At 39.7% G+C, this 23,525-nt stretch overlaps 1 protein-coding gene across 2 annotated transcripts in view; it reads right to left on the reverse strand.

Moving 5' to 3' along the window:
* Positions 1–23,525, reverse strand: part of lpp (LIM domain containing preferred translocation partner in lipoma) — a 182,406-nt gene that overhangs the window by 148,578 nt on the left and 10,303 nt on the right. The window contains exons 1-2 of one of the 2 annotated variants that reach the window (XM_085264093.1): positions 21,139–21,212; positions 4,226–4,270 (exon numbers count right to left, since the gene is read on the reverse strand). The gene's annotated coding sequence lies outside the window, so the exon portion shown is untranslated. Of the gene's footprint in view, positions 1–4,225; positions 4,271–21,138; positions 21,213–23,525 lie in introns of those variants that run through there. The other variant, XM_085264092.1, reaches the window with a different exon arrangement.

The following is a 23,525-nucleotide window of genomic DNA, read 5'->3' on the forward strand; positions in this document are numbered from 1 at the left end:
AAGTGCATACTTAATGAGCAGCAAAAAACTTTGCGACAACACTGAATTAACAACAGGTCTCATCATTTTGATTTGAAACATTTTTGCCTCAAAAACCTCCTTTTGATTGCTTTGGTTGCCTGCAGCCATAGTCACTCACAGTCTACATGTAATACAACGACTTACCTGCACACACTCACGCTTTTCTGGGCTTTAGTGAAACTGGAAAAGTGCCAGACCTGGAAACAAAGCTTAAAACAAAGCTGTGCCTTACAGATGCAACCTGCACTTTCCAAAACAATCAAAACAACCAGTGGTCCAGCGCTGTAAACCACACTATGACCAGCTTTTCCCTACGGACTACTTGCAACTACCAGCAATGACTTGCCAACCATTCACATTGTACACACTTTTCCTTAGCAAGCAACTGTTGCCTAAGGTTCACTGAACGGTCTTCTAGGCCTGTGTGAAAGGGGCTTTAGCAATCAATTTAACAGAGATTGCCTTCAGCAACTATTTGCCACTGGTTATGGATTACACATTTAACCCTCGTAACCAGTGGTTTCCAAACAGGGGTAGCCAACCAGCTGTTGGTTTATGGTTTCCAGCCAGTGGTTGGTAGGTGGTTTCCAACAAGTAGTTGCAAGACCAATGTCAACCATTCTCTAGGCTTATGGGCCTTAACGGTTATTAAATGGAATTGTAACTCGTGTATACTAATACTCAAGATTAGGTATGGGTACCGGTATCCGGTACCCATCATGGCTGCTGCTGCCATCATCATGGCAGCAGCCATTCTCCCCTGCGTGAGTAGCTTAATGTTGTTCGTGTGTAATTTACGTTGAGTATGCTCACCACATTATTACATTAATGCATGTAAGGTGAACTAGCAAACACCGTCGTAGTTACATGCGGCTGTCTTCTTGTTTGATGGCAGATACTCCCTTCACCCTGGCTAAAAAGGCTAAAATGACCAAAGAAAAAATGGAAAACAGCTAAACATGAGAGGTTTTTGGACAAAATTTGTGTTCTCCATTCATTAAGCACTGGTTCGAGCACCGTTTAAGCACCGGCACTGTTTCAAAAGTACCGGTTTGGCACCGGTATCGGATAAAACCTAAATGATACCCACCCTACTCAAGATATGTCACAAAAACATCAACAAAAAACATTTCTTGAGGTCAAAATTACCTTTTTCCTTGACCTCTCTCTCAGTCAGAGCACTTTTGCCAAATTTGAAACACATTTCCACAAAAAGATCACAATCCAAAGAAGGATGTTAACTAGAGATCAGAAAGAGGAATATAGTTGGCCATTTAATTAAATTAAATTCTATTTAATATTATTTATATAGCAACAATTCACAACAGCAATTACCTCAAGGCAATTTATATTATAAGGTAAAGACCCTATAATAATACAGAGAAAAGCCCAGGAATTAGACAAACCCCTATGAGCAAGAACTTGGCAAGAGTGGAAAGGAAGTACTTAACAGGAAGGAACTAATAGAACTAGGCTCGAGGAAGGGCAACCATCTGCCTCCACCCGTTAGAGGTAATGAAAAAAAATATTTAAGAGCACAATTCAAATCTTATTTACACTGTTTCAAATTATTATCCACAAAAGAGTTTTGAAAAATGTATTGTTGTAAAGAACTGAAAATGGTAATTTGTTGAATTTGCAGCATTAGAAGAAAAAAGTTATTTCAGTTAAAAACATCCTAACAGGCCAAGTTACAGGTTAATATAAGACCCCTTCTTTCATTTAACATTCACAATTCTTGCATCCATTAAATTTGTGAGGTTTTGAACATTTTCTGCTTGAATTTCTTTGCACGATGTTAGAATATTTCTCCCACAGCTGCTGTTTTGATGTAAACTGCCTCTGAACCTCATCGATCTTTTGCTTGAGGATACTGCAAAGGTTCTCAATAGGGGTGAGGTGAGGAAAGGATGGGGGTCACATCATGAGTTTCTATCCTTTCATGCCCACAGCAGCCAATGCCATAGAGGTATTATTTGCAGCATGAGGTGGTGCATTATCATGCATAAAGATAATTTAGCTACGGAAGGCACAGTTCTTTTTGTACCATTGAAGAAAGTGTTCAGTCAGAAACACTACATACTTTGATGAGGTTATTTTCACACCCCTACAGGGGCCTAGCAGCTCTCTCCCCATGATTCAGTCCCAAAACATGACTCCGCCACCGCCTTGCTGATGCCGCAGCCTCGTTGGGACACGCTGGTCATCCACCAACTATCCACTACTCCATCCATCGGGACCATCCAGGGTTACACGGCACTCATCAGTAAACAAAACTGTTTGAAAATAATCTTCATGTATTTCTGGGCCCATTGCAGCTGTTTCTGCTTGTATTTTTTAGAGATGGCCAAATGTCAGGTTTATGCACAACTACACGATCCTACACCTTCAGTTTCATGGGACTCCAGAGGCACCAGCTACTTCAAATACCTGTTCGCTGCTTTGTAATGCCGTTTTAGCAGCTGCTCTCTTAATCCGATGAAGTTGTCTGGCAGAAACCGTCCTCATTATGCCTTTACCTGCACAAACCCTTCTGTGCTCCGAATCAGCCACAAATTCATTCACGGTACGATGATTACGCTAAACTTTTTGTGAAATATCTAATGCTTTCATGCCTTGTCCAAGGCACTGCACTGCATCTGACACTTTTCTGCGACAGGGAGATCCTTTTTCTTTCTGATGTTGTTTGAAATATGTGGCATGCTAGGCTCCCTTTGATTGGGCTCACCTAGCAAACTAATTATGACATCACTAATTATGAATATATCAGTGATCCTAAGAGGCCTGACACACAATACCGTCATTGAGTTTAACTGGAAAAAAAAAACTGAATATTTATGACATTAAAATCTTATTTGCATAATAATTTGGAAAGCAGTGAGGTATTCGGTAACTGATGTCCCACGTGAATACTGAATCCTTCGTCATGGAGTCATGTTGTTGTATTTTTATCACCAAAATCTATCAGTTCATTGTTGACATCAAGTGAACTGATGTGAAGAAATTCCCTCAAGACGTGTGTGGTCATGAGGATATACGAGAGAACATCAGATAAAATTCCTGTGGCATAAGAATTTTATCAAACCTTAATATCAGGGTGAAGACTCCTTGCATTAAGGACCCAATGATCAAATTCTACATTGTTTAAACGTACAAAATTAAATTCACACAATTTCAACATTTTCATGCACCTAAAAATTAATTCAACGCAATTGTGCACATTATTAGCAAAAATGAATTCTTTAAAAAAATAATTACATAATGAAGTATGTAGTATGGAGACTGTAACAACACAAAGCATGATGATCTGGATGGGTAAAATTAAGGTAATTTCATAATTTTACTGATGTTTTTATTGCTGTTTACAACACCACAGTGAGTCACGTGACCGTTGTTTTCAGGCTGAAGTAATGCAGTCGAAAGTCACGACATCTATCTATGTAACCTCGCTGTAGATCAGAATCGATCACAAATAAATTCCTATGCAGGGTTTGGCTCAGAGCAGGACAATAGGAGCACACAGGAGCTGAAGGCTTGTGGTCTTTCTGTGTAGTGGAAAACTAGACAAAGTTCCACTTTTTTTTTTTAAAAGGAGCCCGCTTTTTCCCCACATTTGGTATCTAAAACACATGATCCGTTTTCTCCTCACCGAGGCTAACTAACTAAATTAAGACTGCATCACGGGAACACCCTTAAGCCAATTTTCAATGACGCAAATACCTTGAATAATACACAAGTATCTGTAACTAATAAACAAGAATTTGTTACACATTTATTGAAAAAAACTGCAAATTATTTAATCATAAATGTACATGTTTTAAAATTTCCTACCTCCAAATTTGGTGTACGTGTGACAAACACAGAACTCACCGAGTTACATGTGCATCCTACTTATTCATCACAACATACATCCTGATGTACATCCTGATTATAAAAGAAACAAACAAAGGTAAGATGGCTTTTGGTTCAATGTCTAAACAGGAAAACCAAAAAGGGCCACTCCGCATTAACTACCTCTACCAATCAAGCATCGCATTAGTTTTCCTGTAGATATGCATGTAAGATGCCCGACCTAAAGTATGGTAATAAAAGACATAAAACCAGACTTTGCATGGAAACACATCCAGCGTTCATGGAAGCCTGTCTGGTCCGTGAACACATTAGAAGAGGAGGAAGAGGAGTTAAAATTAGGTCGGGTACTTACCCAAATTTGACACAAAGTGATGGCGGGGGCTACAGGATCAGACACCTGAAAAAACAACAAACACCTCATAAATAAAAACAAGTTTGTCGCAAATAATAAATAATCATTTCAAGAAGAAAAGATCTGAAGAAATAAACTGAAATGGTCCAATTTTGAATCCATCCACATCGCCTTTCATGCAGCTGTTTACTTTTAAAAAGTTGGCATTAAAGTCTCTCTCTAACTCCTCAAGTTAAACGCTAACTTTTGACTGCAGGGGATAAATTCAAAAATGATAATTGTGACTGAAATTTCTATTTCTGGTGTTGTGAATGTCCTACATTCTGTTTAGATGCAGGTAAGGGTGGGGGTGGAATGATTTTTGTCTCCAGGGCCCAAAGATGTGTATTTCTCTTGCTGAGGAATGCTTTTGTTCTGATAAATTGACAGTGTCAGTTTCCCACATTGCCACAGTGTGGCATATACTATAGGGAGCAGTAGTGGGAACACAGATGCTACATACGATTGGCGTCAGTCAATGTGACAGTTCTTGTTTTTTCTTTCCTTTTGAAGGAGGGGAGGGGGGCTATTTTTCTAAATCTGAACTTCCAAGTCGAGGAAGCAGGAAGGAACAGGAATTAATACACCTACACTCCCCTTTTCCCTTCAGAATGGCAAAAATCTCTTTGTACTCGCATCATAATTACTGGTGGGCGCCAGTTTGGGAATCGTTATCCATGCCTCCTTCACACTTACTTTTTCTGTTTTTGCAAGTATTGTAGCGTGTTTTGAGAACAAGCAATTGACAACTAGGTCTTTTCTCAACCTCACTCCAGTTTCTGTACGCCGTCTTAATGTTAAGGAACGGGTATTGCTTGAAGTGGCGTTCCTTGTTCTAGCACATGCTTCCTATTTTGAGATTTTTTTTTTTTTTTTGCAGCCGGGCGTGGATGGAAAGTAACCAGCAGATGAGGTGCTGAGGACGTTTCTCCAGGGAAATAATGTTGATGAACAAGCTCTATTTTGGAGTCTTTCCATGCAGTCTGACAATCTGAGCCTATTCAAAATGCAAACAAAAGTACTCAGTAATTTTATCCCCCAAAATGTTTTACTTTTCACTTTTAATTAGGAGTTTTACTGCTGAGCACCTTGGCATATTTTATAAAAAACAACCCCCCCACCCCCACCCCATACACACATTATCATCAACTAAACTTGCATGCTTTATATTTATGAAAACCTTCCACCAGAAGGGAAAATAAACATGACAAACTGCAACTACTTCATAATAATATGTAATAATATATGTGAAATAATGGATGTCTGCTGCATGTTTTAGTTCATATTTATGAAACTTTCCACATTAAAAAGAAGCTCACATGGTAAAAAAAAATTATTTAACCAACTTTGCGTCTAGCAATGTATAAGTATTACCATTAGACATCAAGCAAGAGTGAAATATTTGATGGGATGTTAAAGAAAAACAAAAAAACTAATGCTGTGAGTACAATTTCACGAATTCTCAACAAGGACATTAAAAAAAAAAATTCAAATGAAAAAATTCCTTTAAAAAAACAAAAACAAATCAAAAACCTGCTGACTGATTTTGACAGATGTGAAAATATTCTACCAATCATCCAACCCCAGTCGCTAACAAAAAAGCAGACAATCAGTCATTTAAATATCAATCCACAAAATTGTGTATTACAAAGGTATTTTCCAATATTTCCTTCTAATTTATCTGCTGAAGTACTGACGCACGTGTGAGCTAGCCTTCTGTCACCGTGCCAGTGCAAAGAATTCATCTGTTGTTCTCGAATCTTTGAGCTGCATGCCGACAGAATGTTTCAGAGCTCACCGCCCTGACCTATTTTCTTCTACAGATACCAAACAATGAAAAATGGCCACTCTCTTATAACACCATCTTCAGCTTTTCTCCTCCAAGTATCCCCATCAAGGCCACCCTTTTTACACACACACACACACACACACACACACACACACACACACACACACACACACACACACACACACACACACACACACACACACACAATAACTACTGTGCTATCTGCACACGCAATGTTGACTGTGAAAGTAACAGCTAACTTGGGACCTTATTAAGTGTTTAGAAAATATTCCTCACTTCCTGTTTGCTTGTCTTACCATCAACTTAAGTTGCGTGCCACTGCTTTGTGGTTTGGATTCTTTATTTATACCTTTATTTACCCAGGGTGGTTTAGCAAGTGCTAATATTATTTTTCTGCAGCTCGACACACACACACACACACACAAAGCTTACAGGAGTGTGTGTGTAACACAAACAGACTTTTGAGGCTACATCCAGATTTCCTGAGGTAAAAAAAAAAAAAAAGAGAACCTGGACTAGCGTTAGCGCCAACGTCTGACCAATGGCTGTGAAGGCTTTCCTGAGTAGTAGAGGGCCTGAGACCTGGGCACTAAATTTGATTGATCTTTGAGTGTCTGAGTCCAGCACGTTCTGTGCTCAGACATCTGGGGAAATGTCCAGCTGAGCAGAAAATGTGATCTGGCCAGAAATCGTGGAAAACACGGGATAGAGTTGCTCACGGGTGTGTGTGCGCGTTGCCGTCCGTTGCCAACCTTGGCCAACTCAGAGAATTTAAAGCAACGTTAGAGTGAACGAGCTCTGTGCCTGTAAGGCAGCAGTAGGAAACAGCAGCTGTTCCAAATCTGTACAAGAAGAAATTTTTTAAAACTACTCTCAAACTTTTACGGTTTCCCAAACATTGTATTCATGATGGGGCTGGGAATGGGGGGTGGGGATATATATGTGTGCACACATTCTTAAATTAATTATTAAACCTATTTTATAGGATTTATTTCTTTAAATCTACTAAGTACCTTTTGATTTGATTTTAATTTTTAAAGTGTCTCTGTGGTGACCTACCTTGAGAACATAACACATGACAGGAAACACCAGGAGTAGTTTGTTTGGTGAAACTAGCTTTCAAAATAAAAGTGAGTCAATCTGGGATTGAATGGTTGAATCTCTCTCTCTCTCTCTCTCTCTCTCTCTCTCTCAAAAGGATTAATTGCTAATGTGTGTGTGATTTTTCTCTAAGCTCTAGTTTTTCTCACACTTAGTTATATTCTTTCACCTGAGTAAAATTATGTGTGGGAAAGACTATTTTCCTAAAGTCTACATTAACAACGTGCACACAAGTCTCATGATATTCAAAAGTGAGGCTTTCAGGTCATGACTACTATACATGGTTATGAGCTAGAATAAGACCTAATTTGGTCTAATTTGGCAGCTTTCACCTATTTTGTGTCTAACACAGAGACAGTCTAACAGAAATGTTGTGCCAGTGCTGACAGAGATTTCACTCAGCTACACTGGAAGAAGCTCACCGTTAATCCCGAGCAGATAACTTATCAAGCACATTTTTCTAATCTCAGGCATATATGACTCATATTTTTTCTTTTCCAAAATAACTGTTAGAACTGTAAGAAAACACCTGCTTTCAGACATAATCCTAATTTTAAAAAAACAAATAACAAAACAAAGAAAAAAATTAATGCTCACACAATTACAAAGCTCTAAAAGGAAAAATAGAGTGATTGTGTGTGGCAGTTGTTTAAACACTTCACTTTCATGAAAAGTAAAAAGAATACCTGCTGTACATTATGGCACAAAGGCTTAGCTACCGATAACACATTTTTATCCGATATATGTTGATATATTCTACAAATAAACACAGACAAGTGGAAGAAGATGGATTGAAGGCACAATAAAAAAAACAACCTTTTTTGAACTACAATTCCCAGAATGCCCTGGAAGATGCAATTTGTGTTATTGTTCATTTTTTGTTCATTGTTCAATTTATTTCATTAAAAAGTGTCAACTAGCTTTTTTCAGTAGATCTTGTTTTCACTGTGAGAGTATATGAGGCAACTTTAACCGAACACCGCCGATTCTAAAGTAAAAATAAAAGTTATGAATTTAAAGGGACGACTTTTTTTTTCAGATTTCAGTAGGTTTATATGTCAACAATGTTAACCATGGAAAGTTTACATCATACTACATCTAAAAATATGTGCATTATTGATTTTTTTTTATGAGATATGACTCTGTCAAGTAAAGTGCAGCAAAGAGGTGGGAAAGAAAATGTCATGTTGTCCATGACCTCTGAATTACACCGTGCGATGCTACATCGATCTCTGGCAAACTACAGCAACAGCAGCATGCACCTGTCACTGTTACCGCACATCACATCTCAACTCAATTTAGCACAATTACTACTTAGGCATGATGGGGGGCACAGGGACATTTGGGGAGTTAGTATCTGCTGGGCCATGGTCCTCATCGGCAAGATGCGTGTAGATGCCAATAGGGGCGCAAAGAAGCCCAGGTGGCAGCAGATTTGGTCCCTCGGGAGACCTGCACATCAGCGACAGGAAAAGCGGTGGAGTCCCAAGGTGCCAAAAATAAACCGGGTTAGAAACCACAGTTAATGATTCTTCCACAAGTTGAACTATGAGATTCCTTTATGATCTTTACTTCTTCCAGATCAATTTTGATTACCAGAGGTTGGGCTTTTAGGTTGGGGCAAAGATCCACCACTGTGAAGGAAAGGGGTGCACTTGACTTATAAAAAGCATTTTGGACTAACTGCAAGCTATGGAGAGGTGAGTGTTGAAGACCCATAAAAAAAGGGAATTGCAGTAGTCTAGCCTTGAGGTGATGAAGGCATCAATGCGTTTTTCTAGGTCTTTAGTAAGAAGATAAGGCTCCACTTTGGCAATTTCATGTAACTGATAAAAACTGGACATTTGCTTCTCCAATTTAAAAGAGCTATCTAAAAACACTCAGAGATTTCTTACAGTGTTGGAAAGTTATCCAAAAGGGCATGAGTTCCTGAAACAATACAATTATGTGTTGACCGTTTTTTAACATCATGCACAGTTAAGCAGAGGCAGCACTGGGACGGAGACATCCAGTTTCAAGGGGAAGTAAATTTGGATGTCATCAGGATAACAGTGAAAGGGAATGTTGTATTTCCTGAAAATAGATCCCAAAGGCAGCGTTATAAAGATAACAGAGTTGGACCCAAAACAGACCCCTGTGGCAAAAATGGTGACTATTCCACTTTCAAAGATACTGGCAGCAGCCAGTAATACCTCTTTCTTTACTTTTTGCTTAATTTTGTAGTGCTCTTGTACTTTCTGCCGTGACAAAAAATTTCTCACGTGTGGGACTAATAAAGGTTTATCTTATCTTATAGAGGTTTATTTCTCAGCCACCTAAGTAGATGCACCTGTTGTATGAATTTCAAAATCTTATGTCGTCTTATTTGAGTTATTACATTCACAAGATTTTCAGAAAACTTGGCCTTTGACCCTTTGACCTTGAGGTCGAGGTCACCAATATTCAAACTTGAAGGTTTTTAGTAGATACAGGTCTGGTATCAATTTGAAGCTCCCACATCACTTCTTTCTTGAGTTATCACACTCACAAACGTGGGTGCCTGCCTGCTCAGCTGACAGGATGACGACAATACCCATCAGTCTTTTATCACTGAGGGGTAAAAACCATAACCATCTGTACATAAAATAAGCGTTTTGTAATGGAAAAAAGAAAGGTTTTTAAAAAGGTTTTACTGCTTATTTTGGCTTCTTATTGTCATTTGTTTACAAGAACAAAATTATTATTCAAATAAAACCACTTGGTATAGCTCAGCAGGTTGTGAAAGCAGGCACCCGGCTTCCAGTCCATGTGGGCCATGTACTGCATGTCATTCCTGACTCTCTCCCCCTGCTTACCTGTGTACTCCACTGTACTGTCACCTAGTACTACTCTGAACTCTCCTTCAACTCTGCTGTAGTTTGAAAACCTCTTTCTTAGCTAGGCAGTAACAAAGCTGCACTAATAAATTAAAGAGACATGGGCAAAGAAATGTGCAATCTTTTTTTGATAGCAACTTAATAAAATGAGGCAATTTCACTCAATGCCACATCCATTATGATAACTTAGGTTGAAGTATTTTCCAAGGAAAAAAGACAATGAGCTAAATGCTAAAATTATCAAAGCCATTAGCTGTTCAGATAGACCACTTTCCTATCAAACAGAACTGATCATCCAAGTACATTAGACCATTTACACAATTCTAAAGAGCCACAATCTGTCAAAGAAAAGTAATTTAGGTCCTGAAAAGCTCTTTTTTTTCCCCCATCAGGTTACGACAGATAGAATTAAAAGAGTTTAAAAACACTGTACACGCATCACCTTTGTTCTAACCTTCAACTCCAAGCTGCATTCAGGACCACTTTGCTGTTTTTAACGGGGTATGTGATGTTTGTGAATGCTCACGTTGCACAGCTGACCCAAACTTGTCACACAGATCTGCCAGGTCTGAAGCTGGGTCCATTTCCTCTGTGGACACATGCTTTCTAAGTGCTCCTACAACGGACAACTTGATTGGGCCTTAATGTTTACAGCCCGAAAAGGTAGACCAAAGCAATGAAAAATACATATCCCTGTAAACACCTTGCCCTTTTTCCTGGGCTTTATGGTGTATTTATAACCACTTCTTTCCAGCACTAGAGCAAAGTGAAAGCCATGTTCAGATTAAATTAGCGCACGGCACCCTTTTCTGAACTAGGCACAGTTCAGGACCAGTGGGCTTGCACGAATAGGCCCGAGGGCAGACTCAAGTGCAGGGAAAATAACCTCGATAAGGAAACAAGTGGCTTCTTTGCTCTATACCTGACATCTTAACCGCTCGTGAGAGCTTCACGTGGACCAAAAAAATAAGACTACAGACTTCAGCTCCAGGTTTGAATTTGTAATTGCACATTTTGTGGTATAATTACATAAAGGTTCACTGATAGAATTCAAAAATACAAACCTTTTGCTGGGTCCTTGAAGAGTAAACAAAATGTACCAGGAAAAATACAACGCGAGCTGTCTACAACAGATTACTGTCCCACTTCCTGTTTAACATTAACTGCATTTGTCATATTTGTGCGGACACACAATGTTCCTGTGCAATTACAGATTACTGCCAACATCATCAGACTAAACTGTGATCTTGTTTACAGCCTTTATGACTTTAACTGCTTGTCCTTGTAACCCAGTTCGACTTTTGTTTAGTGAGCTTGTCACTTCCTTTGATCTCGGCAATAAAGGTGCACAAATGAGGGGAGCTGCATCTGCAGCTCGGAGTTGCAGAAGTAAAAGTAAAACACTTCTGGTGTGCGAGTGTGTTTTGAAACATCAATGAGGTCAGCACATTGTCAACAGTTGCCCTTCCACAACACTAGATGGTCCACTTCAGACTCCTCCTCACTGACGAAAACGGTCTCTTTGATTTAGGCGAGGGTGGGACAGACAACACCCGCTTGCTCACTGCGAGTTAAACGGGTCTTTGCCTTCCTCTGCACGGACTTTGTGCTACGGAGCCGGCAGGTTAAAAATTGTTTGTGCTCATGTCAGTCTGCATCACTTGCAAATTCACATGCACACGCTGTTCGTTCACACTGAGATTTTCTTTAAGGAATTTTGGTCACACCTGTATATAAGTGCATCTTCGGGTACAGACACATTCTAAAGTCTCAGAGTTTTCTGGATAGTTCTACTCTGCTTTCGGGAATTTTCCACACCTGTCCACAGGTTGCCCCCACCAAGTTTTACCTAATCCCCCCACCTGCCTAGCCTGTTTAATATTGCCTTGCAGGGACTAGCCTTTCCCAGCTTTCTGTTACCTGTATATGTTGTTTGCCTACTAACTGGTTTGTTCTCCTGATTATACCTGCATGTTTCAAACAGAAACCCTAGACGCTGAATATAATAACAACCATGCTGCATATGGAAAACTGCATCTCTGCACGTCCCTCCCTCCTGTTCCCTACTTGCCCCTACAAACCAGTCCCAAGTCCACCATCACAGACTCTCAGACTTTTACATGCGTCTCTGATAAATCTGTGAGGGCTCAGAGCTGTCCCAATGAGAAAATCTGTGGAGCTGGAGGGCTCTCTCAAAGACCTTTTAAAACCAATATGTTCAGTAAAACCACATGTAAATATACATAACACAAAAACACTAGATTTGCTTCATGCAAAGTAGAGCGTTTGCTAAGATCTGATGTTTTATGTCAAAGCAGTTCACACACTGAAATGTTGATCCACTGATTTGCTGTAAGGTGTGAGGCCTCAGTGACAAAGGGAAAAAATCTCACACCATTTGCTTTGGTTGCAGGTAGATTGCCACAATCGCCTGTATTTTACACTGAAATGTCTGCAAAACACTAACCACGGAGCAGCAGTGAAACATGAAAAATGTGACACAAACCACAAATGCAGAACATTCACCTTCAAAATAACAGTTATAACAAACACATTTCAAAAGGTGAAACTTCTACTTTGAAGGCAAATGACTTTTATTTCCTGTTTGTGTAGCACTGGTCACTTTCAAACCACTAGTAGTTTGTAGTTTGTGAGTGTTTGCAAGCAAACAGAGTGACAGGTCTTCTATACTAACTACAGACAAGCATAGCAATGTGCTAAAGCAATCACAAGCAGGATTTCGGTGCTGCACCACATAATCCACTGTGACCAATGTTACGCAAGCAATTACCAACAAACTCCAGCAACCAGTTGCCAAACAGCCACGGAAACACATTTTTCTCTGCAACTACTGGTTGCCGGGGGGATGCCAACTGGTCTCCAAGCCGTGTGACTGATGCCTAAGTAAAAGGGATTAGACGAGACCTAAATAATGAGGGCTCTCAAAAACTTACGTGGCATTTACACATCAACACAGCTATTTGGAGACACCATGGACAAGTAGTCTTTCCTGTTCACCTGAATGTCACATGTATAGTTGGTGGGCTGTAATATGCAGTCTAAGTGGCGAGACTATGGAGCCACAAAAAAGGCATGCATGCAGATGTCTGTTCAGAGCCACACTGAGCGAAGAGGATGCTAGAGGAAACCAGAACACAGCTATTCCTGTTTATAGGTTACAAAAACATCTTCTTCAATGTTAGATCATAAAAGACTGGCTTATGAGTGACAGCCAGGATCAGTTTCTCCTCCAAAATCGTTGCCAGTATCGATATCATAAATCCCAGCCTTCTTATTTTTGATGAGTCAGTCAGGGAGAAGTGACAGTGATGAGTGCTGTGCTGATCCAAATATTTAGAGTAGCTGAGAGCACTGTGAGAATCACACAAAAAAAAACAAACAAACACTGAAAGCATTTGTGTGTCATCGGCTTCAAAGGATTTGTAAATAAAAAGGAAAAATGCTGCCTGACCATACAACCGTGCGATGAGAGCCACAAGCAGCTAAATGATGTCAAAAAACTGGCACAATAGCAACCTGAGAAGCAAACAGTAAGGGCCAGACAGTGCTGGCTTTCAGTGATGGGACTTTTTAAAATAAGAGGGAAATTTTCATAATATATCAAAAAATGACTGAATGTTTGGGGGGGGGGGGGAATTTAGATGAGTCATCAAATGTTCTAGGTCAGCTTGTACTACACCTCCATGGTCCATCAAATTACAAACACTGGTGTCATATTCACTGTTTTTAAACCTTTGTCCTCTTAACTGCTCTGAAAGAAGTGGGAAGAGTTTTTTCTGTGTCAACAGAGAAACCCTGTCCCTTCTCACTGTTCAACCACACGAGACTAACGTTCCACAAAGGAGACGGAAAAAAAAAAAGTTTAGTTGTAAACAAATACTGATGTCTCATCATATTTATTAAAACCAAAACTTGAAAATAACCATTTTTCTTAGAGATAAACTCTAGATACTAGAAAAATGCCCAAGGCTTATTTCGCAACACTTTAATCATCAGCATCAGAAAAAAGTTGCATTTACACAGACTAGAGCTCGAGGCCAACAAGTGCAATCCCTGAAAAGTGGCAAAACAAATTTAGGGCTTTGGTTAATATGGCTCTTTTTAATTTGATCCTTCTACAACAAATGAAAGTTGGGCCAGCAGAGGGTTTTAAGAGATTAGGGAATACTTCTAATGTACTGGATCTGTCTGATGATAACAAAAGTGACCTCAGACCTGACACAGAAGGCCCCCTTTCACCCTGAGCTTAAACCTATCAGGGAGCTTAAAACAACAACAAAGCCATATTACGTGAAAGCGCTCTATGTGAGCGCCGTGGGAGGCCACACGTTGTTACCAAACTCGCATTGCACGCAGCAGTATATAATGTAAAATTGGATAATCCATTAACCAAGCGGATTCTAGGCCAACTCACTAAGACCTAGAGCATACCCTTTGACCCCTCATGTATTATATCTGACATGTGAATGGTGCAAGTAAATGCAAATGTGGACCCACAGAGACGCTTTCTCTTTATGTTATACGTGGAAGTTCCCTCCACCTCTTCCCAAATACTTGTAATAGCATTAAAGGTACTTTAGAGTCTGAACCTTGTTGCGTTACTGCTCTTATTTCTGCGGATAAATGCTTTCCATTTAGTTAAGCCATGGCATTTTATTATACATTTATTTTAAATGTATATGTTTGTTGCTATATCGTTTTTCAGAATCCAATAAAGCTCAATCAGTATTATTACCAGACAAAATAAAGAATTACCATTGAGGTGATTTTTAAATACACAGCAAAGGTCACTTTCTAGATGCCATTTCTTCTTTCTTTTATTTATTCATTTTTTTAACTGTATTGTTGGACTAGAACTTCAAAGTGAGCTTGTTAAAATGTTTAAACTAGTGCTGTCAACGTTAATCTCGTTAAAATGATGTTAACACCATAACCGCATTAACGCGGCAAATCTCCGTTAGCGAGTTAGCGCGGATCGCCTCGTGCGTGGGGCTGCACGGCGTCAACGCGTTAGCGTGGTTAGCTCGTCAACACATTAGCACGGTTAGCTCGCCAATGCGTTAGCCCGGTTAGCTTGTCAACGCATTAGCGTGGTTAGCTCATTAGTGCTGTGCAGCCCCATGCACAGGGCAATCTGCGATAACTCGCTAACGGTGATTTGCCGCGTTAATGTGGTTATGATGTTAACGTCATTTTAAGGAGATTAACGCTGACAGCACTAGTTTAAATAGTATTAAAATTTTCATATTCTACAATATCTACACACACAAAAAAAATAGTACACTGAGGAAATTAAGGCCATTAAGTTTGGCTTTGAACGATTATGAAATTGGATACTAGGTAGCATTTTATTTCTAGCTAGGGAGTTTATTGTTGTCTTTCTGTTTGATTTTACATAACTTATGAGACTTTATTCTCTGCAGATTTTAATGTTAATAATTTTACAGTAAATAAATGTCATTGTTTGCTATATCTGAAAGTCCTTCAGCAGGATTTTTTTCTCTAGGATGTGTTTGTTTGGATCCATATCATGGAGAGATCTTCATGTTCCCACGGATGTCAGGTAAAGGTCATCTCAACAGTTGACAACCAGTCATCTATTCACTCAGATGCTTTCAGGCTCTTTTACAAATTTCTCACATTTCTTTTCTTGAAAACAATAATAAACAATTACATCTGTAAAACTTTTATGATTCTGCTAGGACAACAACACTCATTACGGGTTTGTCTAGCTTTAGCAGACACTCACGTTTCCAATCTGTCAAAGCTGTGCTGTCAAAGCAAACATCCTTTTCAGCTGATAGAGCTTTGTTTGCTTCAAACAAACACCTCATATCTGTTGCAAATAGGGGAAAACCCTGTTTGCAAAAGATATGGCCTGAAATCTAAGTACATCAGTTCCTGAAAAGAAGCTACCACGCTAACACGAATAAGCCCCAAATCACAAGTCAAAATCAGAAGATATATTTGCTTAATCCCAAAACATTACATACAAGTACCACAAAATGGCCTTGAGGGTAACGAATAACCTGTCACGCCTCCGTTTTGCATACACAGCCTGTTTCTTGCAGATACAGAAAACTGAAGTCGTGATGTACGGGTGCATCGGGGACAAATGCGAGGTTACGTGAAGACTCAGTCCCAGGTGTGAGCCGGTGGAGTGGAGACAGTGGCTTCCAGTCAGGATAATGATTTGGGTCAGTAGGTAACTACGTTCCTGGACCACGGGGGACTTGTTGCCAATTAATCCTGCCAATGAGCCAAGTGGGCACTGGAGACTGATAAATGCAGCTCTTTCAAGGAGTGATGGGGTAAAACTTCAACTGCTGACACCACAGTCAGAGTTAAAATGACACAGTAAGATTAGGAATTGTACCAAGCCTGACGTAATGGAAAACCACAACTCTTCCCAGTCAATTAAGCATTGTAAGCACTGCCTTAACTTCTCAAACACTGGCAGAGAGCACCGAAATCCACTCCAAACACAAAACTCTGAAACATCAGGTTTTACCAACCACTTCCTCTCGTGTCTACAGTTCCTCCTCGACTTTAAATCAACCTCAAAAGAGAGGTTTATGCTATGGTATTTCCCCCAGTCTCATTGACTTTATGAGAACAAAAGGCAACTTCTGGGCAACAACAGACTTTTACACACACACAAAAAAAAAAAGTTCCAAAATGTATGAGTCTGAATCTGGTTAAAGTTTCAGGTCATTTATAGTGCTAATAATAAGCGTTTCAAATCGCTTGGTTTCACAGCATACAAAGGTAAAATCTGAATTCTTCGTCCTGTCATCATTTCAATCTGTTTTATGTTTTGGAGTTGAAATGTTCTGGCACCTCATTAACAGCCCCGTGTTTTGCCAACTGCATGCTTCAGTAATTTGATGGTCTTTAGAGGCCAGCATCTGTCACTGCGTGCCAAGCAAGTGTAAAGTGTCCCATTAGCCTCGAGCTTCTGTCTAATCTGAGATTAATCATTTAGTGGCATCTGATCCTAAACGATTGGGGCACCTCTCGTCCTTTACTGTGTGAAATATTTACTGTTATGACGATGGCTCCTCTCCACGAAAAATCTAATCGGGACTTCTCACCTCAACTTGCTCAGAAACAAAAACTTGTTCTGTTGCGCTGCAATGCGCAGAAATTCTCCCACATTTTATGAATATTTTCTGAGCTGCAGGCCCTTGAAGTAGACGAGGAGGGGGCAGGAGGTTAAGATTTAATGCTCTTTAATTCATGTCATTCTTTCCAGCACGTTTTGAGCCTTCATCACCCCCTTTGGGAATCAAGATGAATCATATGAGTATCATGACCATCACTTATATATGTGAATAAGATTAATGACATCTGTCTATTATATAGGCACCAGTGTTTTTATGTTCCATTTTACCACCCTAAGCTACACTTGCTTAAAGTCTTATTATAAGACTAATAGAAACAGTTTTCATACAAAAGGAATCATGGCTAGAAAAAGAGTCTTGCTCAGACGTGCCAGAGAAAATATGAATTAAAGGCTGATGTTGACGTCTGAAACTGGACTCAAGAAAACATTTTAGGAAAGAGGAACTTCCGTGGGAACCCTTTCAGGAACTTCATAGTTTGATCAAAAAAAAATTTGTTTTTTTTACTGGTTCATGCCTCCATAAAAAAGTCCCTGCTCCTCAGCGAGTCCCTTTTGTGTTCCAGAAACTGAGAAAGTATAAACCAGTAGGAAAAATCAATAGAACAAAAGATGGGAATTTCAAAAACAAAGGGCAGCAAGAGCACGAGAGGGAATCTGACATTGTTTTGTTCTACTCAAGCAGAAAACAGCGCCTTTAAAAGAAAAAAAAACCCAAGTAGTTTCAATAAATCATTTTAGAGATGGGCCTCCCTTCTTTCCTTTCAGCTCGCCCTGATGGGTCAAATTTTGGAGTTTTCTGTATTTATAAGCCCTAAATTGCTTCTTTTTTCCCCCCTTTTTCTTCTCTTTCAAATGTTTTTTTGTAAATGATCAATTAAAAGTACCAACATATATTGAGCTTCTTTTATATGGTAATATTTACCTCTGAAAAAGGAAGATCCTGTCAAAGATGGCAGTTGGCCCAACATAGAATTGATGACATTTCTGAGTCAACCTGGATCAGTATGAAGAGATTTTAGGATAGAATCGTTTACCAGTAAAACTGGACTCGTTTAAGTTGGAATAAATATCCGATTTAAATAAGGACACATCATGGTGATGTTCTAAATATCAAGCTAATCTGGGTCCAGTTTTCCTCCTGCATGGTGTGCAGTGAATTTTCAGTTTAGGTAGAGGTAGAGGTATGCACACACTGACCGCTCTTGTTCTAAATTTATAGGCAAACTAAATCTAACAAATTGCGGAAAAATCCAAACTTGAACTTAAGAGAACACAATTCATGGCCACAGGCCTCGGGAGCCGAGAGTTCACTGGCAGCGTACGGAGGGAAAGTCTGAGCTCTACAACAAAACCGAAACACAGTAAATTTAAGCAAAAGTTGGAGACTCGATTATTATGAAATATGTCGGCGTATGCCTGGCCCAGACAAGTCAACACAAATCTGACAACTTGCCAAACAAGAAGGTGGATCACAACAGTAAGCGCAGGGTGCGGGCCTCGTTTTGCAATGGAAACGCGGACAATTAATGCAGGCAAAGTGTTGAGGAAAACCTACTTCAAAGGGCCAAAGACCTTAAACTGAGGTGATGATTGGTGTTCAAACATGATAAAGGCCACCAGCATGCTGCCAAATCAACAATAAAATGAGGGGTGCGGCCAAAGCTTTGACTTGTCCTGAAAAATAATGCATCGGAGATTGTTTATTGACTCACTCTATCCAGCACGAGTGCGAGAGAAAGAAAATTCAGCCTCAGCTGCGAGGAAAACCCCTAAATCAAGATGCCCAGCCACACACATTCTGACATATGAATAAAGATTTGCGTATTTTGATTTTCCTCAAAAAGCACACGTTCCAAAGCTTGACTAATTCCTGAATATGTCACGTCCATCATCTCTGATGCCACAGGAGAAAACAGGAGCCGCACCAAACGTGTGAGTTTGATCTGCACTCTAAAGGTCTAAGCAGCACAGGAAAATGGCTGTAAAGAAAACATCATTAGTTACAGAGTAAACAGGAGTTCAACAGAAAAACAGAAAGCAATCAAACCCTAAAGTGATTCTCGTTAATAGGAAAGATAATCTCCTCCACTTTAGCTTGATTCTCCTCAACTCAGCTGGTTCCTCAGTGTAATTGCTCCTGTTAATCATGCCTTAATTTGTTGACAAGATTCATTTGGAAGACTTGACTTTAGAGAAAGAAAAAAAAACTACACGCAATCTCCTCCAATCTGGGTGCGCCAGCATCTTGAAATTAAGGATATGCAAAGAAGACCGAGACCAGATTAAGTCATTTTAAGAGTATTAGAGATGCCCCTAAAGACTGATGTAACACCGTGATCGGCACGTGTCACTGCTTATTAAACCAGCAAAACTGATCAGCCATCTCATTCTTCTTAATAGGAATACTGAAGAAACTTCTGTTTGTCCCTCTTTACAGTACCCATGTAAGAGTTTTAGCTTGTTTATAATAAAAACATCATAAAAACCCCTAACGCTCACTCCCTGCTGGCTCACAATCCAAAAAAGCCCAGGGCTGGAGCTCAATATTTATTTAAGATAATTATAAATCTGGTTGAGGTTTTTTCTGCTTAAATTTTAGAGCTTCCCTCAAGGAGGTTTCGTCCTTCCCCCAAGGAGGTTTCGTCCTTCCCCCAAGGAGGTTTCGTCCTTCCCCCAAAGGAAAATCAAGGGAAAAAATACATTTTTATTGGTTAAATAGTCAGAAATTCCACTAAAATATATAAACTTTTGCTTAGCAAGATAACACAGACTTAAAATTTTCTTAAATTTCTTAAAAAGACCCTGATTAGGTCATTTTCCTATAAATATTGATGCCACTTTACAACTATCATTAAAATAAATAACACTACCACCTAAGCCGGGGCTTTTGATTCTCCTTTCATAAGGTTCCTGCAATAGACACGCATTTGAGGTTTAAGCCAATCAGTCTGCTTTTCAGTTACTTAAAATTTCAAGTTAACAATTATCAGAATTATTACATTAGAAAATAATTGGATTCTCACTGTATGTATAATGCTTGCCATCACTGAGCAGCCCTACTAGATATCTGTCACCAGATATCTCAGGACACCCTAAAAGGTCACGTGTCTGACCCCCATGGCTCAGAGAAGTTTTTCCCACAAAGGCAGAAGCTACTTAACATTAAACGGTGTAAATAATCATTTCAAACCTATTTTCAGTGGCATGTAATAAAACACAAATTAAAAGGAAACATTTACGCAGGCAGTTTATCTCTCAGGTTAAAAGGCTTACAGAGTCCCAGTGTAATTTAGAGATAGAAGTAATTAGATAATCAGACCACACCATCACTAAAATCAGCAGCCTGAGCCCTCGCAGCAAAGTAAAATCATTTACCTCTTGCTCGACTTGTGAAGTGGAAAAAAACTGCCAGGCAGCTGCCATTAAGTGTTTGAAGTGTGAAAGTAAGAGCCAGGAGGGAGGTCAGACCTGTTAAGGTGTAGCTATCAGTAAGAGTGGCTGTTTGCAAAACCAGAATTCTTCAATGACCTGAGCTGCCCCTCACTCACTCACACTCAACCACAGGACAGCTACAGGAAAACATACTGGGCTATTTAAAAAGTTCTGCCCCAAAAATGTGTGTTCGGTTTGGTCAGACATAACACTTTTTTTTGCATTTTTCACCTTCATCTCTAACTTTCTGGCATAACTGAGACATCTGCGTACAAAGTCAGTCTCGCAGTAAGAAAAATGTGTCACCGGAGCGCTGCGCTCATCTGAACTTTTTAAACATTTTCTGAAAATATCTGGTGAGCCAGAGAAACAATCCAAATCGATCCCCTCACCTTTTCATATTATGATAATAATGATAAAGGTTTCCCAAAAGCAGCCGCATTATATGCAAAAAAATACATGTGTGAAACTGCTACTTAAGCTCCTTTCAAGTGATTAGATTATAAATTAAGCACATAATGATACTCACAGTTTCTCTTTAGATCACTGAGGCACACAAACTGCTAGCTTCACTAAATGGCAGTGACTTGGAAGACTCCTCTCACCCCCAGAAAGCCTTGTGCAGCTGAAATGACTCACATCCCCTCATCCAACCTCTGTCAACCATCATGAGGAGGTAAACACTTCCAAATATGGAGAAAATATGAAGACGGTATTGGAGGGCAATATCAGTTTGGTTTGCTTTTAGCTTGGAATGCCATACTCTGTGAGCCAGAGTCACTCCACGGAGCCAGTTCTGCGGTGCATACCTTTCACTTGGAATAATAATGATGATTGTAGAGACTTTTCACATTGTTTTTGGTTGAGTCTGACCTAAGATGGGTGACAGTGTGAGCTTGCTCTTATATTTAAGAGAATATAGTTTAAAAAAGGAAAGAAAGAAAAGAAAAAATGAGCGGCCTCAAAAGTACAGGAATGTCCAAGAAATGCAGAATAAAGTGAATATCAATATAATTCACTCCCTATTAACCAGGAAAGCAGGGCCAGATTAGCAGGTAAAAACAGCCCACGTGCTGTGAGGAGCGGTCTTGTCGCACAGATTGTCTTCAAGTGATTAAGAGGGTGTAATTAAAGTCTGATTACGCCCCACGAGTGCCATAGGTCAGCCGCTAAACAGCCGGTAGAAGAGAACATTACAACGCCCTGCATGGACTGGAAGTGTATTGAGGAGCAACTTGGCTTGAGAGTGCTCATTTCCTGAAACAGCTCAGCCCACTTCATTCAAATCCCACAGGAGAAGACCATTCACTGACACTTCAAGATACAGTCATTTTCTGTTTTTGCTTCCCTCATTTCTAATGCAGGGAATCGTTTTCTGTAACAAACTTCATAGAAATCTGACTCAAAGTCAGTCTGAACAGTTAAATGAGAAGTCAAAGTTTTCCCCCTGACTCTAATGCCACATATGTAAATAATGTGCACCTGAGACATCTGTGATATGAAGGGTCTACAGGGTTAAAGTAAAGCTCTGCCCTTCTTTTGGCATTTGCATTACTTTCTTAGGAAGCTGAACTCCAAGTGCATGTTTGGAAGGATATTAAAAGAGACTGCTAAATGGGGCCTCACGAGAAGGCAGCTGCAATGTAAACACAGAAGAGCCTTAAAAACTTCACGACTCATTTATGCAAAGACGTAAAGGCGCTTATAAGCCAGTCTGATGCAACTTCAGTCTTTGCACAAAACTTGAAAGCATCAGGTGGCAGCACGGAGGCGCACCCAAGCTTTCCAAAACAAATCATTAAGTAATACTTGATGATAAATCTCAAAGCAAAAATCAGCTGCCTGTCTAGTGACTGTCCCTCCTGGACTTTAGATGGTAATCCCGATTCTGCTTTGCAGCCTTGTGAGATTGACACGTTGGAGCTCCACCTGACACAGGTGTTGGTTACAATGACCCTGCAATTCACAGAGGACAGAGAAGACTCCTACAACCAGCATTCGGCCATGACAGTCCGATTTTTTCTTGATTTTGGCATCATTAGAAAATGATCATGCAAACAAAATAAAAAGAAAACAATCACTTTTTTTTTTAACATTCATTTTGATTATGAAGTTCACCACTTTCCTTTACTGGGGTGTGTTTTCCACCCACATAAACACCCAAAGTCACTTGTTGTTTAGTTCAACTCAATCCAAGACAATTATTAGACACGCTTCAGTCAACAAGATCTATCTGAAGGAAGAAAAGTTCACAAGGCCGCCTGCAGCGCTTACTGGTTTGAAGAAGTGGAAGACTGTCTGGAAGCAGTGGTTTACCTTGTAAGATATGCTTTATGGTCAAAATTATTCCCCAAGTCTGTGCTGGATGAACCTAATGAACCTAAAGGTGTGTCCACCATATCTGCTATCGTCTTGTTCTCAAGTTATCACAATATACAAGATTTTTAGAAAGCTTACCCTGACCTGGAGGTCGAGGTCTCTGAGATTTTTGGTAGATGCATCTATGGTATCAATCTGAAGCTCCTACATCATTTTCCAGTTATCGGAATCACAAGACTTTTCGAAAAGTTGATCTCTTGAAGATATAGAAATGCTACCAAAAACATAAGCCTCCTTTGTGGAAGTAGTTAAGATGATTCCAAGCATTCTTTTTTATTCGTAATGCCTACATTACCCACAATGCACATCCACTACCAAAACAAGTTGGAGATTGCGATGTATTTTGGAAGTGGCGGCTAATATGTTAAGTTTTTTCTTGCATTTGCACGACTCACTTGTCTCCACACTAAGGCTTGCTGATAAGTGACATTACACCTGATGTACAAAAGCTCACGAAGATAATAGAGCAATAACAAGTTCATAGGAATCCTCACTGGAAGGAACACAATGATTAACAAGTAACTCCTTGTACTGTTT

This window comes from Mchenga conophoros, linkage group LG23 (genome assembly GCF_057382185.1).
Source record: "Mchenga conophoros isolate Kocher_MC1m ecotype Shallow Benthic linkage group LG23, M_conophoros_male_GT1.1, whole genome shotgun sequence".
In the NCBI taxonomy this organism is placed as follows: Eukaryota; Metazoa; Chordata; class Actinopteri; order Cichliformes; family Cichlidae; genus Mchenga; species Mchenga conophoros.